The 11,376-nt window shown below is 43.9% G+C and overlaps 1 long non-coding RNA gene across 1 annotated transcript; it reads right to left on the bottom strand.

The window, feature by feature from the left end:
• Positions 236-9,635, bottom strand: LOC110398149. Its single transcript, XR_002438211.1, has 6 exons — positions 9,110-9,635; positions 8,591-8,643; positions 6,947-7,051; positions 5,096-5,172; positions 2,451-2,474; positions 236-2,367 (listed from the first exon to the last, which is right to left on the bottom strand). It is a non-coding gene; the product is annotated as an uncharacterized LOC110398149 (long non-coding RNA).

Here is an 11,376-nt window from a genome sequence, read left to right as displayed (position 1 = left end):
AGACACAGAGGTTTGCTTCTGAGACAAAGAGAGGGAGTACATCTGTTTCAGCACACCACTGAAACAGCTTCATTTCTTTTTTTTTTTCTTTTTTTTGTCTTGACAGATTTAATCTTTAGCTCCTGTCATTTCCTCATTTGGCTGGTTGCCCACTCATAAAGTTATCTGGGGCCCATGGAAAGGATGTTGCAAATACAATGATAAGCTCTGACCAGGTAGGATATACTTGCAGAATCACAATTACAGCTGTTTGAGGAGGCCATAAAAATACGCAATCCAACAGCCTTTTTGCACCACATAGAGAACCTAAGTGCTTTAATATAGGGTTATCAAATCTAGAAACATAGGAGCTCAAATATCCTACAGAAGTGCTTGGGAGAGTAAGGAGTCAGACCTTCTCCACGGCAGTTAATCCCTTAGCTGCTAGACATTATATTTTCTTTTAGGTTACTTTTTGATTTTTCTTTTTCCAAATGATCATTTCTACTCAAATTCTTCTCGTCTTACAAGCTAAAATTTCACTTTGTTCCCATCAGGCAATAAATGCTGCCTGAAGAAGGTGGTAATTGCTTCATGAGTAAAGAGATCTTATAGGGTGATGATGGCATGACAATGTTGTTAAACACTTATCTGAGCACATAGTTGGTCATGATTTCACAGGAGAAGGTCAGTCCACCTCTAAGCAAATCCATCTGAAAGGGAAACTAAGTTTAGTCCTTTGATCCCTGAAAAATCTTAAAGGTGAATTCTACTTTCTGAAAATTTCTGAAATTCTTGGCTGTTTCTGCAGGTGGGCCTTCTAAACAGCGTGAATCTTCCGTGGTGTAAAGAAAACTAAGAATTCTCCAAGTGGAGCACATATTGTGGTATTAACAATTTTGGCCACAGAAAAAAGGATTTTTTCTAGATATTTTTTAAGGAAAATAAGTTCAATACTCTGGGAGGGTGGGAACCATGTATTGAGCACCTGGGGAAAAGACCAGGTCAGTCCTGGGAGTACAGGTGAAGGCAATTCACCTGTGTGACCAGAGAGGGTGGAGCCTGGCTCCACCTCCCTTACCCTTCATTTAAGTGTCTCTTTCTGGAGATCCCTCCTATGCAGAGTTTCCTCTGCCAACCTAGATCCTCAGAGACAGATGAGCAATTATTTTTCTTTCCTTTGTAACACCTTTCCAGCACACTGGTCTTTCTGTCATTACATCTCCATTGTAACGACTTTTCATTGTGTTGGTCTTTCTGTCATTACAGAGGGGGGAAAAAATTGCCATTGCAAACTCACATCTGGAAATCAGATTTGTTGGAAACTAGTTAGTTCTTAAGGACACAGCAGTTGAATTTCTCTTAAGAGGTAGGTAATTGCCCTGTCTCAGAATTGAGCAAATTCTTCCTGTGGCCTTTCTAAATAAAACCTCAGATTCGATCTCTTATCTCACCATAAATCATTGAGAAGAGGGTTCAGCACGTCAGGAAATGGCTATGAATGTTGTTTTCTGTTCAATTGTTGTAGCAGAAATGCTAAGTCATGGCCTGAAACGGTCCTTGAGAACCTGGTGGGAAGACAGGGCCAACCCAAGGGAGCTCAGGTGCAGGCAATGCAGCTGAGTGACTGGAAGGGGCAGAGCCAGGATCCACCCCTTCCCAGACCTCATTTAAGGGTCAGCAGCAGAGGTGAGGCCATCTCTTGTTGGAGATCCCTGTGTACCCCCAAGGCCTTCAGAAGGTAAGCAGCTCTTTTTCTTTCTGCGTCTGCCGCATTTGGGCTAGTTCTCATTTGCTGTAGCCGAAGACTTCTTGCCACCCTGCTGTTATCATATTATTTTCCATCCCATTATAGCATTACAACAGTCATTAAAAAAAAAAAAAAAGCCTGTCAGCCTGTCTCCACAGCCATCTTCCCCAGCAGAGGCAATGGGCAAACTCCTTTTATCTTCCTTTGAATTTGTTTGACCCTTCTCACTCACTTTTGCTAGTCTAGTGAAGTTTGGGGGATCTTGTCTCTGGGGAAGAGCATTTAGAAGGATTAGTGATTCTGCTTCTCTCTGGGAAGCAGTTCCGCATGACTCGTCCAAGGCCAGCATGTCTAAATAAAAAGCTTACACTGTAAGCTATAAGATTGGCAAGACCATATCTGAAACCTTTTTCTTTCCTTACTTTCCCTACTTCTACCACCAGTTTTTGTTGAGTACTTCAGTACCTAGGAAGAGCTGACACCACTAAATCAGGTGAAGAAATTTAAAAGACCTCCTATGGGCCTTGTATCACTTATTCTTACTTTTATTTCTTTTTAAATGAAAAAAATCCCTGTAGTTTGATGTTCATTGTGTAGGTTTGCAGGAGGGATTTCTCTTCTTGGCTCGGTAACCTGAGCTGATATGGAAGTGAGATTAGTACATCTGTAATTACCACACAGGAGTATAGAGATCGGGGAATATTAGAGCTTCCTCACGCACCATGTGATTAGGGATCGGTGCTCACTGAGAACAAAGAAGGAACAAATGTCAGATTTTTGAAACTACTCATGGTCACGTCCTGTTTACTGTTGCCAAGCCCAAGTGAGTTAAGGATTAGGGCTTCTATTTTTGATTTATCATAAAATTGAAAGGAAATCCTTTCTTATATTCACTGAGGGAGGAATACACTTACTTGTACAGCCTGGGCCTCTGGCTAAAGAGACAGTGAAGGGAGTTTATACTTGTGTTTATAAGGGAAGATACATTGGAAGCTCTCTTCTGAATGTGTGTGCCCAGGAAATACGTTACTAATGGAAGGAAGGGTGGTTTTGGGTGGTTTTAGGCTTTACAGCTGCAAGCTATACTTCTTGCTTGGCCATTCTGGCTATTAATAGTAGAATACCTAGTAATAATTTTTCTATGCAGGAAATGTGAATAGTAAAATGACGTGGATTGCAGCAGTTAAAAACATCCAACTGGGGGCAGGAAAAAACCTTTACTCTTTAGCTCTAAGTTTATTACTGATTAAAGACAGATCTAATAAAGGAACGTAATGAGAGGGATGTGATCATTAACAAACTTCAACTGCCAATACATTCTGGTTCAATAACTGTTATTTCTTCTGCTTTTTAACTCTCCTAAGGAGGTTATCGCCACTAAGTGATATCCAGCTGCTTAAGAGAATGCCGGGAGTACAACAACTAAGTGTCTTTGCTGGCAGTCTAGCTCAAAGTATGTATTATCCATTTGAGGTGATAAGGAAAATCCTCATCAGGCAAGTGGATCCAAAAACTAAATCCTGTGTCTGAAAGCAGCCCATCGCAATAGACATGTTAAAACAAACCAATCACTAAACAATTATTCAACCCCATAGAAAAGAGGCTGAGAGCATTAGAATAAGTGAGATTGCAAGAGGCAGGCAGACAGTTGCTAGTCAGATTCCTCAGGGCTTCATCTGAGGGCCAGTTCTCTTGAGGTTTTTCTATAAATTATCTGGATATGTCAGACTTGAATGTGTGTAAATTGTTTGCTGATGACATTAAATTAGGAGGAGCTGTTGACTCCTCAGGGGTAGAAAGGCTATGCAGAGAGATCTCAGTGCATTAGTAGGCCATACAGTCACTAATCATGTGAATTTTGATGAGAGTGAGCACCAGATTCTGCACCTGGGATGGGCCAACCCTGGCTGTACACACAGACCAGGGGCAAGAGGCCAGAGAGTGGCCCTGGGAAAAGGAATCAGGGGGCTGTGGTTGACAGCAAGTTGAATTCAAGTCAGCAGCACACCCCAGTAGCTGAGAGGGCCTACCATACCCTGGGGTGCATCAGGCCCAGTCCTAGCAGCTGAACAAGGGAAGGGATTGTCCCCCTCACTTTGAGCACCATGTGCAGTTTGGAGCACTGCAGTATAAAAAAGGAAATAAAACTCTCAGTAAGTGTCCAAAGAAGGGATACAGCTCACTCTCTACCACTACCTGAAAGGAGGCTGTGGAGAATTGGAGGTCTGCTTCTTTTCCCAGGTAGCTTGTGATAGGATGAGAGAGAACAGCCTTAAATTACATCAGAGGAGGTTCAGATGGAGGTTCAGAAGGAGGGGTGAGGTAATATAACAGGCTGCCTGGGGAGTCAGCATGCCTGCAGGCATTCAAGCCATAGGTATCACACAGAGTTACACAGTTCAGTGGCACGGTGGTGATGGGACTAGATGAGCTGAGTGGTCTTTTCCCACCTTAATGATTATATAATATAAAGATGGTGAGAATTTGAGGGGGCAAGATTCAAAAGAAGCCATTGAGGTTCCCACACTTCATTTGGCCCAGAGCAGAGGAGGCTAACAGGAGGCTCCACAGCAGTCTAGAGCTCCTCAGGAAGGAGGGGGAGGGGCAGGGCCTAGCTCCATCAGTTCTCTGGTTGCAGCAACAGGACCCAAGGGAACAGCACCGAGGTGAGTAAGGGGAGGGTTAGGTCAGAGATGAAGAGTTTCTTCACCACAAGACAGTCAGGCACCAGAACCAGCTCCCCAGGGCAGTCACAGACCCAGGCTGACAGAGTTCAAGAAGCATTTCGACAACATTCTTGGACATAGCATTTGAGTTTTGGGCAATCTTGTGTGGAGGTAGGATTTGCAGGTCCCTTCCAACCCAGGATGCTTTGTGATTGTATAAAAAAAGACTTTCATTTAGTTGGTATTTTCAAGAAACAAATGAGCTTTTCCTCAAATCTCAGTAATACGTATTCTAGACGTCCCTCTTGAGGGAATTGTACAATCTGCTCATCACAAGTGACACTTGAATTGCCTGTAGACATCTTCTTGATCTAATGAGTAAAATAACTTTATAACTAATTGCCACTCCCCTGAAGTATTTAGGAAAGTAGTATCACATCTAATTAAATTAACTCCCCTTTCTATCCTGAATTATCTAGCTGTTGTGCTTTGATCACAACTGAAACCATTAACTAGTTAAAAGTTAAGCCAGTTAATTGTGAACTCTTGTAGAAAGATACAATATGCTATATGCAAACACTTAAGGCAAAGTCAGTTCCATTTCTTTTGTTAAAGAAGTAAATGCAGAATAAGACATTTTTGTCATTCATGTTAGAGTTCAGTCTCAGTTTGGGACGAAGGTTCACAGGAACTAACTTACCGAGTTTTGATGCAGAGTTTCACTGAGAAGCACTATTTCAAGTTACTAGCTAGAAACCAGAGGTAATTCCCAGAAAGCTGAGAAAAAGGAAAACACAAGTTTGGTTTTTTTTGCAAGACAGTTAACACCACTCCCCTCTTGAAATAGCACATCTGCCTCCAAGCACAGGAAGCTCCACCAAGTTCACAAAACGCTACTATACTGAAGTTCAGCCAATGATACAAACACCAGAAACATACTTGGAGATTTCTTTCAGTGAGTAAAGTGTGTCTGATACATTATAGTTTTGAAGTAGATAACTTGTAAAAGTTTTAGTTATTGACCTAAAGTCTTGCCTTTCAAGTTGTTAGTACAGATACTCTTAGACATACTAGTTCCTACATACAATGTGAGTATTTCCACCTTCAGTAGAAACAGTCTCTCCAAAAAAACTGTAATGAGCTAATACGTCTTCTACAGAAGATATGTATCATCACCCCCTTCCCACCCCCAGGAACAAACATGATTGTTACCAAAATTTTGGGGGCATACACTGAAATAAGAACAGAGTTTTACCTAGAAGTACTCCTATAGAGTTATGCTACAGGAAGATGATAAAGAAAGTGAAAGACATCTCTTAAAAGCAAGACCTAATTTTTTACTTTTTTAATGTTTAGATGTTATGATTAATTCAGTGTATTTTACAAGAGGCATCATCTTAAATACTCTGATGAAAATCTTATCCACACAGAGATGGTTATTATATAATACATGTAGAAAACAAGCATTTGGCCTCATTATAGACCTCTCACAAGAGGAGGCTTCATTAATGGGAAATGAAAATAGAGTAACACTTGACTTTTTTCCCCCCAGAGCAGGTGGCAAAGTCACAGCAGCAACTTTCCTCCTCACTAACCATCTCAGTCTATTTAGGTTGTCTCTATTGCAAGACATCCATAGCATACCCAAGATGTGCAGAGTACACACCACAGGCACTTTACCTCCAGCTGCTCACCCAAACTCTTTAAGAGGGAAAAACCCCTGGCATGCAGTAAGTTACTACCCATAGCAACCTCTTAAGTCACAGACCAAGAGTTATTCCAAAAAGCATTTACTTGAGGTTTGAAATGAACTGAGCTTTCTCATCCCACAGAACCCACTCCTCCCCACCCCATCTTCCTTCCAGCTCAGGAGCACCACCACAAAGCAGCCATCACCACACAGGAGTCACTCCAGCATCAAGGGAAGAGAACCCTTCACCAGGAGGCATGCCCCTGCTTCTCACGCCCCCCTCAGGGGGAACCCCAACAGCCAGGAGGGGCTCCCCTCACAGGGGCCTCCCCCTCAGCTCAAATGAACAAAAGAAGCCCAACCCCACCCCCACCCAAAAATAAAACTTTAGAGATAGTGCAAAACCCAGGAAACAGCCCCATTTAAAAAAATGGAATCCCACAAAGGAAACAGGACAGCCATCTCCCAAAGCCATCCAGGAATCAAAAGGTCAACCTAGCACCAACACTATCATTCAACCATGCTCCCCCCACACAACATGAAAGCCAAAGAAACCAACATACCACAGAATCAGGGAATCACCAAGGGTGGAAAACACCAACCTAGCACAAACGTATCTCACTGAACCATGTCCCTCTACACAACATTCCTGCAACACCCAGACCTCTAAGGCACACACATCAACTTGACACACAATTAGGGGCCAGCTCCCCCATAGCAATCCATCTCTACAGCTACAGAAAACACAACTTCAACCACCTCCACTGAGGGAGGGGAAAAAAAATAAAATCAACCAGGGGCTCCATTGCTCAACACAAAGCCAAAGAATATAAAATGCACACCACAACACACAATGCCTACCTCTTGGGTCAGCTCCACTGCTTCTGCCTCAACACAGAGGTAACACTCCACAGCTCCTTACCAAGGATGGTGACCTTCCTCTTGGGACACCAGCTGCACCAGGACCTGAGGAAAGAGAACAACTCTAGGAGGGCTGGACCCCAAACTCCTGCAGAGGACAGCTTCCAGAGTTCCACTATAGGCAGCACTTCTCACCTCCTGCTCCATCAATTCCATTCCTCCAGGAGAGCATCGGGGAGGACCCAAGCATACTCACCCCAAAACAGAAGGGGTTTTTGTCCTCTAGCACCCAGTCCCAGCCTTAAACTACAACCCTGTACTTGCAGGAAGAGCTCCAGGAACCTCCTCAAAATAGAGGCCAGGACAGTGGGCAGCCCTTGGGTCAGAGGTCTCCCACCACTGATGAAGCCACTCACATACTCAGGTCAATCCTCACCACAGCCCTCACCCCTCTAGAGACTGCCCAGTCCTGCTCCCTTGCTACAGCAGCTTCTCTACAGCTGGTCACCAAGGAAAGAGTTCAGATGCAACTTGAATACCCCCAGAGAAACAGCATACTCCATCACTCTCACAGTAAAATCATTCCTACTCCTGTTTCTAGACAACTTCTTGTCTTGAAAGTCCATAAACATTGCCCCCATTCTACTGCTGCATGCCTCCAATCCACATCCAAATGGGCTCATCCCCATCAACTAGACTCCTGAACTTACATACTTAATAATAGTAGTATAATTTCCACACCCCCATCTTACCTTCTCTAGGCCAAACAGCCATATCTCATCCACTCCTCAGATGGGAGATGCTCCAGGCCCCTTATCATCTTGGTCACCCTCCACTACACTCTCTACAAGTTTCTGTAACAGCATAAGGACCAACACAATGGGAAGATGTTACAGAAGATGAGAAATATTCCCCTACTTCAAGGATCTAGGCTCAGAGAAAAAACTTCAAAGGAGGGATCTCCAGGAAGGGATCATTCCTTAGCAGCAGTCAGCCCTTAAATGAGGCTGAAGAAGGGTGGAGCCAGGCTCCACCCCTTCCTGTCTCTGGTGAATTGCCTTCACCTGTGCTCCCAGGGCTGACCAGGTCTTTCCTCCAGGTGCTCAACCAGCAGTTTGGACCGTGACTCCGCAGTTCCCATACAGCCTCACACACAAGCACTCCCCTAGCTCTTCATTCATCCCTAGGCAGAGCTCAATACATTCCAGTACTCTCACTGAAGAGAAATCGCACCTCCTTGCCAGTCTGTCTTTCCTGGTAAGAACACAGACATCCACAACAGTATTCCAGTCATGCAAGCTGTCCCATGTCTTCTGATGGGAATGAGACGGTGCTCCTGAGGTTACACATAAAGGAACAGGGGGGAAATAATACATGGTCCCATCCTGCTCGCTCCCACTGCCAGAAGCAGGAGGGGCTGAAGAACCCACAAAACACTTCTCAGAGGCTGAGGCCAGCCCAGGGTTATGCATGGTCTCAAGCAGCTCAGCAACAGCCTTGCACCAACCTTTCTAGAAAGCCACCTAGGAGCCCAGCAGTAGCACCGTGCTGATCCCAAAGAAACAGCGCTGGCCAAGCAGTGGCCTTACGTGAGCCCCAAGAAGAGAGATCTTACCTAGTGATTCCCAAACACTCACTGCTTACCCGATCTCAATGGTTTGGGCTAACAAGAGGCTCTGCCACAGCCCGCACTCCACCTGCAATAGGAGAAAACTACTGTTTTAGCAGCCCTTTGTGTCTCTTCTTATTCCCAGCAGCACCAAGGATGGAGGAACATGCCCTGTCCCACTCCCTCCAACCAAGCGGGGCAGGAGGAACTGAAGCTCCTGATAAAAAAACCCAGGGTGAATGAGAGCACTGCAGGGGCACACTAGGAATCAGGGAAACAAGCAGCAGTCCTGTGTCAACCTCCTCTGAAAACACAATGAAAGCTAAGCAGCAATGCTATACTGGCTCCAAAAAGCCAGGGGAGCCCAGCAGTAGTCCTACACAGGCCCCAAAAGGAGCAGAGTGAGAGCCTCTAATGACTCCCAGCTGCTTGCCACCTCCATAGACCCATTACTATCAGAACCACTCAGCAGCTTAGTCTGATCCTTACAGCAAGAGGTCTCGCTGCAGCCTGAAACAAAACAACATAACAAAAAGAGAACATTAGAATCTCACAGTTACATTTGAAAAGCAGCCTCTCTCATTGCTTCTCAGCCCCACCCACACTAAGACAGGACAAAGGATCAGCGCCAAATCCCACTTAGGAAGGAAGGACGGACGGACGGACGGACCGACCGACCGACCGACCGACCCCCCCCAGGAACTCCCTCATGGCTCCTAGGAGCCTCCAGTGGAGCTTAAGAGGCTTTGGGGCTGGCTCTGCCCTGGGACCCCAACAAGGTGCAGCTGTGCCCAAGCAGCCCCATGGTGCCTGGGAGTCATTGCTTCATTAGCACAGGTGGGCCTTGTTAGGGCTAGCCTTGGGTCATGACAGTTAGACTTGTGGACTCAAGATCCGAATGATGGCCTTTAATGACACATTAAATTAACATCTGTTATGCTCTTCTCCTTCTCACATCATTGCTGGATTCATAAATAAGTTAAATAGTTGTACCGAATTCAAACCGATCCCTTTGCATTTGACACAAACAGAATGATAGAGAATCACACTTCCGAAGAACATCCCCAGCCTTAACGGTTTTGAGAGGCCCACACTGTGTGCTTCCTATCTCCGCTCTGCTTTCCCTCACCCCTCATTAAAAAAAAAAAAAAAAAAAAAAAAAAAAAAGATGAAAAGCAACTTGTTAGTTCAAATAGAGATACAAATATGTTCCTAAAAAAAAAAAAAAAAAAAAAAAAAAACGGAAAAAAAGTTTGTTAAACCTGTCAAAACTTTAAGCCCCGAGAAGTCATGACTAAAGGTGGCAGTGGAAATACGGGAGCAGTGATGTGACTAATGGCCAAATGGTTAACCGAACGGGTTAATGATATGCATGAGAAAATTGTCCACCAGTGAAATCTGAAGTGGAGATTTACAAACGGTTCTTGATGGCGTTGCTCAGGATTACGTTCACATGTCGTATAGATCAGTAGGAAGACTTTCAGTGAGATTTTAGTGATCTCTAGTTAAGGGCACGGGTACTATGTAAAGAATCCAGTGATGATATTCACTTGACGTAGCAGTTTCATTCTTAATTTAAAATCATTAAAGCAGGACTACCCTCATTTTTATTTTGTACAATTGTACAACTGCAAATGTTTTTATTGTGCAGTGTTACCTGCTCATTTTCACAGGCATCGGCAGCGTTGGATGGAAAGAGAAGGGAGATCATTATTTAATTATAAGGGAGACAAATAGCATCATCACACAGAGCTTACAACTATTGGTGTGAACTTTTATTACTTTATGAACAGAAGCATATTTTAATCAATGCGACAATGAACTTCTAAATGTCGAACAAGATGTAGTGTGGGGTGAAAGAACTTGATATTTCCTTGAGCGAGCACTTTGCCAGACTCTCGGAAAACACGCCTCGTGTCACTTATCTAATCATCCAAGGGTAAGAAGACAGGAGGAGCTGAACTTTGAGTTACAATGAATTGTACGCCAAGGACGAGTTGAAAAGAGTCCCTCCGAATCCTCGGTTGGAACGAGAAGGTACTTGGAGGAAACGTGGGCATTAAACTTTCAAAAGAGCTATGACCCAAGACTACTTTTAAACTACTTATTCCTCTAAACTTTTTCATGAAAAAGTCTGTAATTTGGTATAATAAATACTAGATGGTTTCACGGTGGGTTACCTAAGTTGCAAATAGTACACTTTGTTAGCTGTTATAGGCCATTGTACTAAACAATTAAAACAAGCGCTTTCTGGCTCAGCAAGATTAATAGAAATGATGATAAAGACCTTCCTGTATGAAAACAGTTTTGGGAATGGCTCATGAAAACATTTGCCTACCGTTTATCTCACAAAGCTATCTTGTTAATGTATTTGTTGATGTCACCGATTGGTTACTTGCGCGTACAACTGCTTGGCTCGTAAGGAAATAATTGACAAGCACCCCTCGCTTTCAGAACCTACTGTCTGCGAACGGGCATGTCCGCTCAAAGGAAAGAGGTCCTGGGCTATAGAATCCGGCCAAAAGGCTCAAAGAAGTTGCCGGCGGGTTCCTCTCGAACCCCTTCATGCCTACAAATGACAGGGTGATTTAAAGCTGTAGTGAATAAAACTCGACCCGAGCATTACTGAACTGCTGACCATTTTCATTAGGAGCGCCATGTATCATCCCAGAACACGGCTGACCGGAACAGGGCGGTTTGAGGAATCTGATCGCTGCTGTTCTAAACTACTTAACGTATCTTGGATATTTGCTGAAATATGATATTCACTATGAGAGTGCACCCAGAAAACTTCTACTGTAATGAAATGAGAAATATTTTT

Source organism: Numida meleagris, chromosome 4 (assembly GCF_002078875.1).
Source record: "Numida meleagris isolate 19003 breed g44 Domestic line chromosome 4, NumMel1.0, whole genome shotgun sequence".
NCBI classification, from domain to species: Eukaryota; Metazoa; Chordata; class Aves; order Galliformes; family Numididae; genus Numida; species Numida meleagris.
This window is presented reverse-complemented; position numbering and strand designations above follow the sequence as displayed.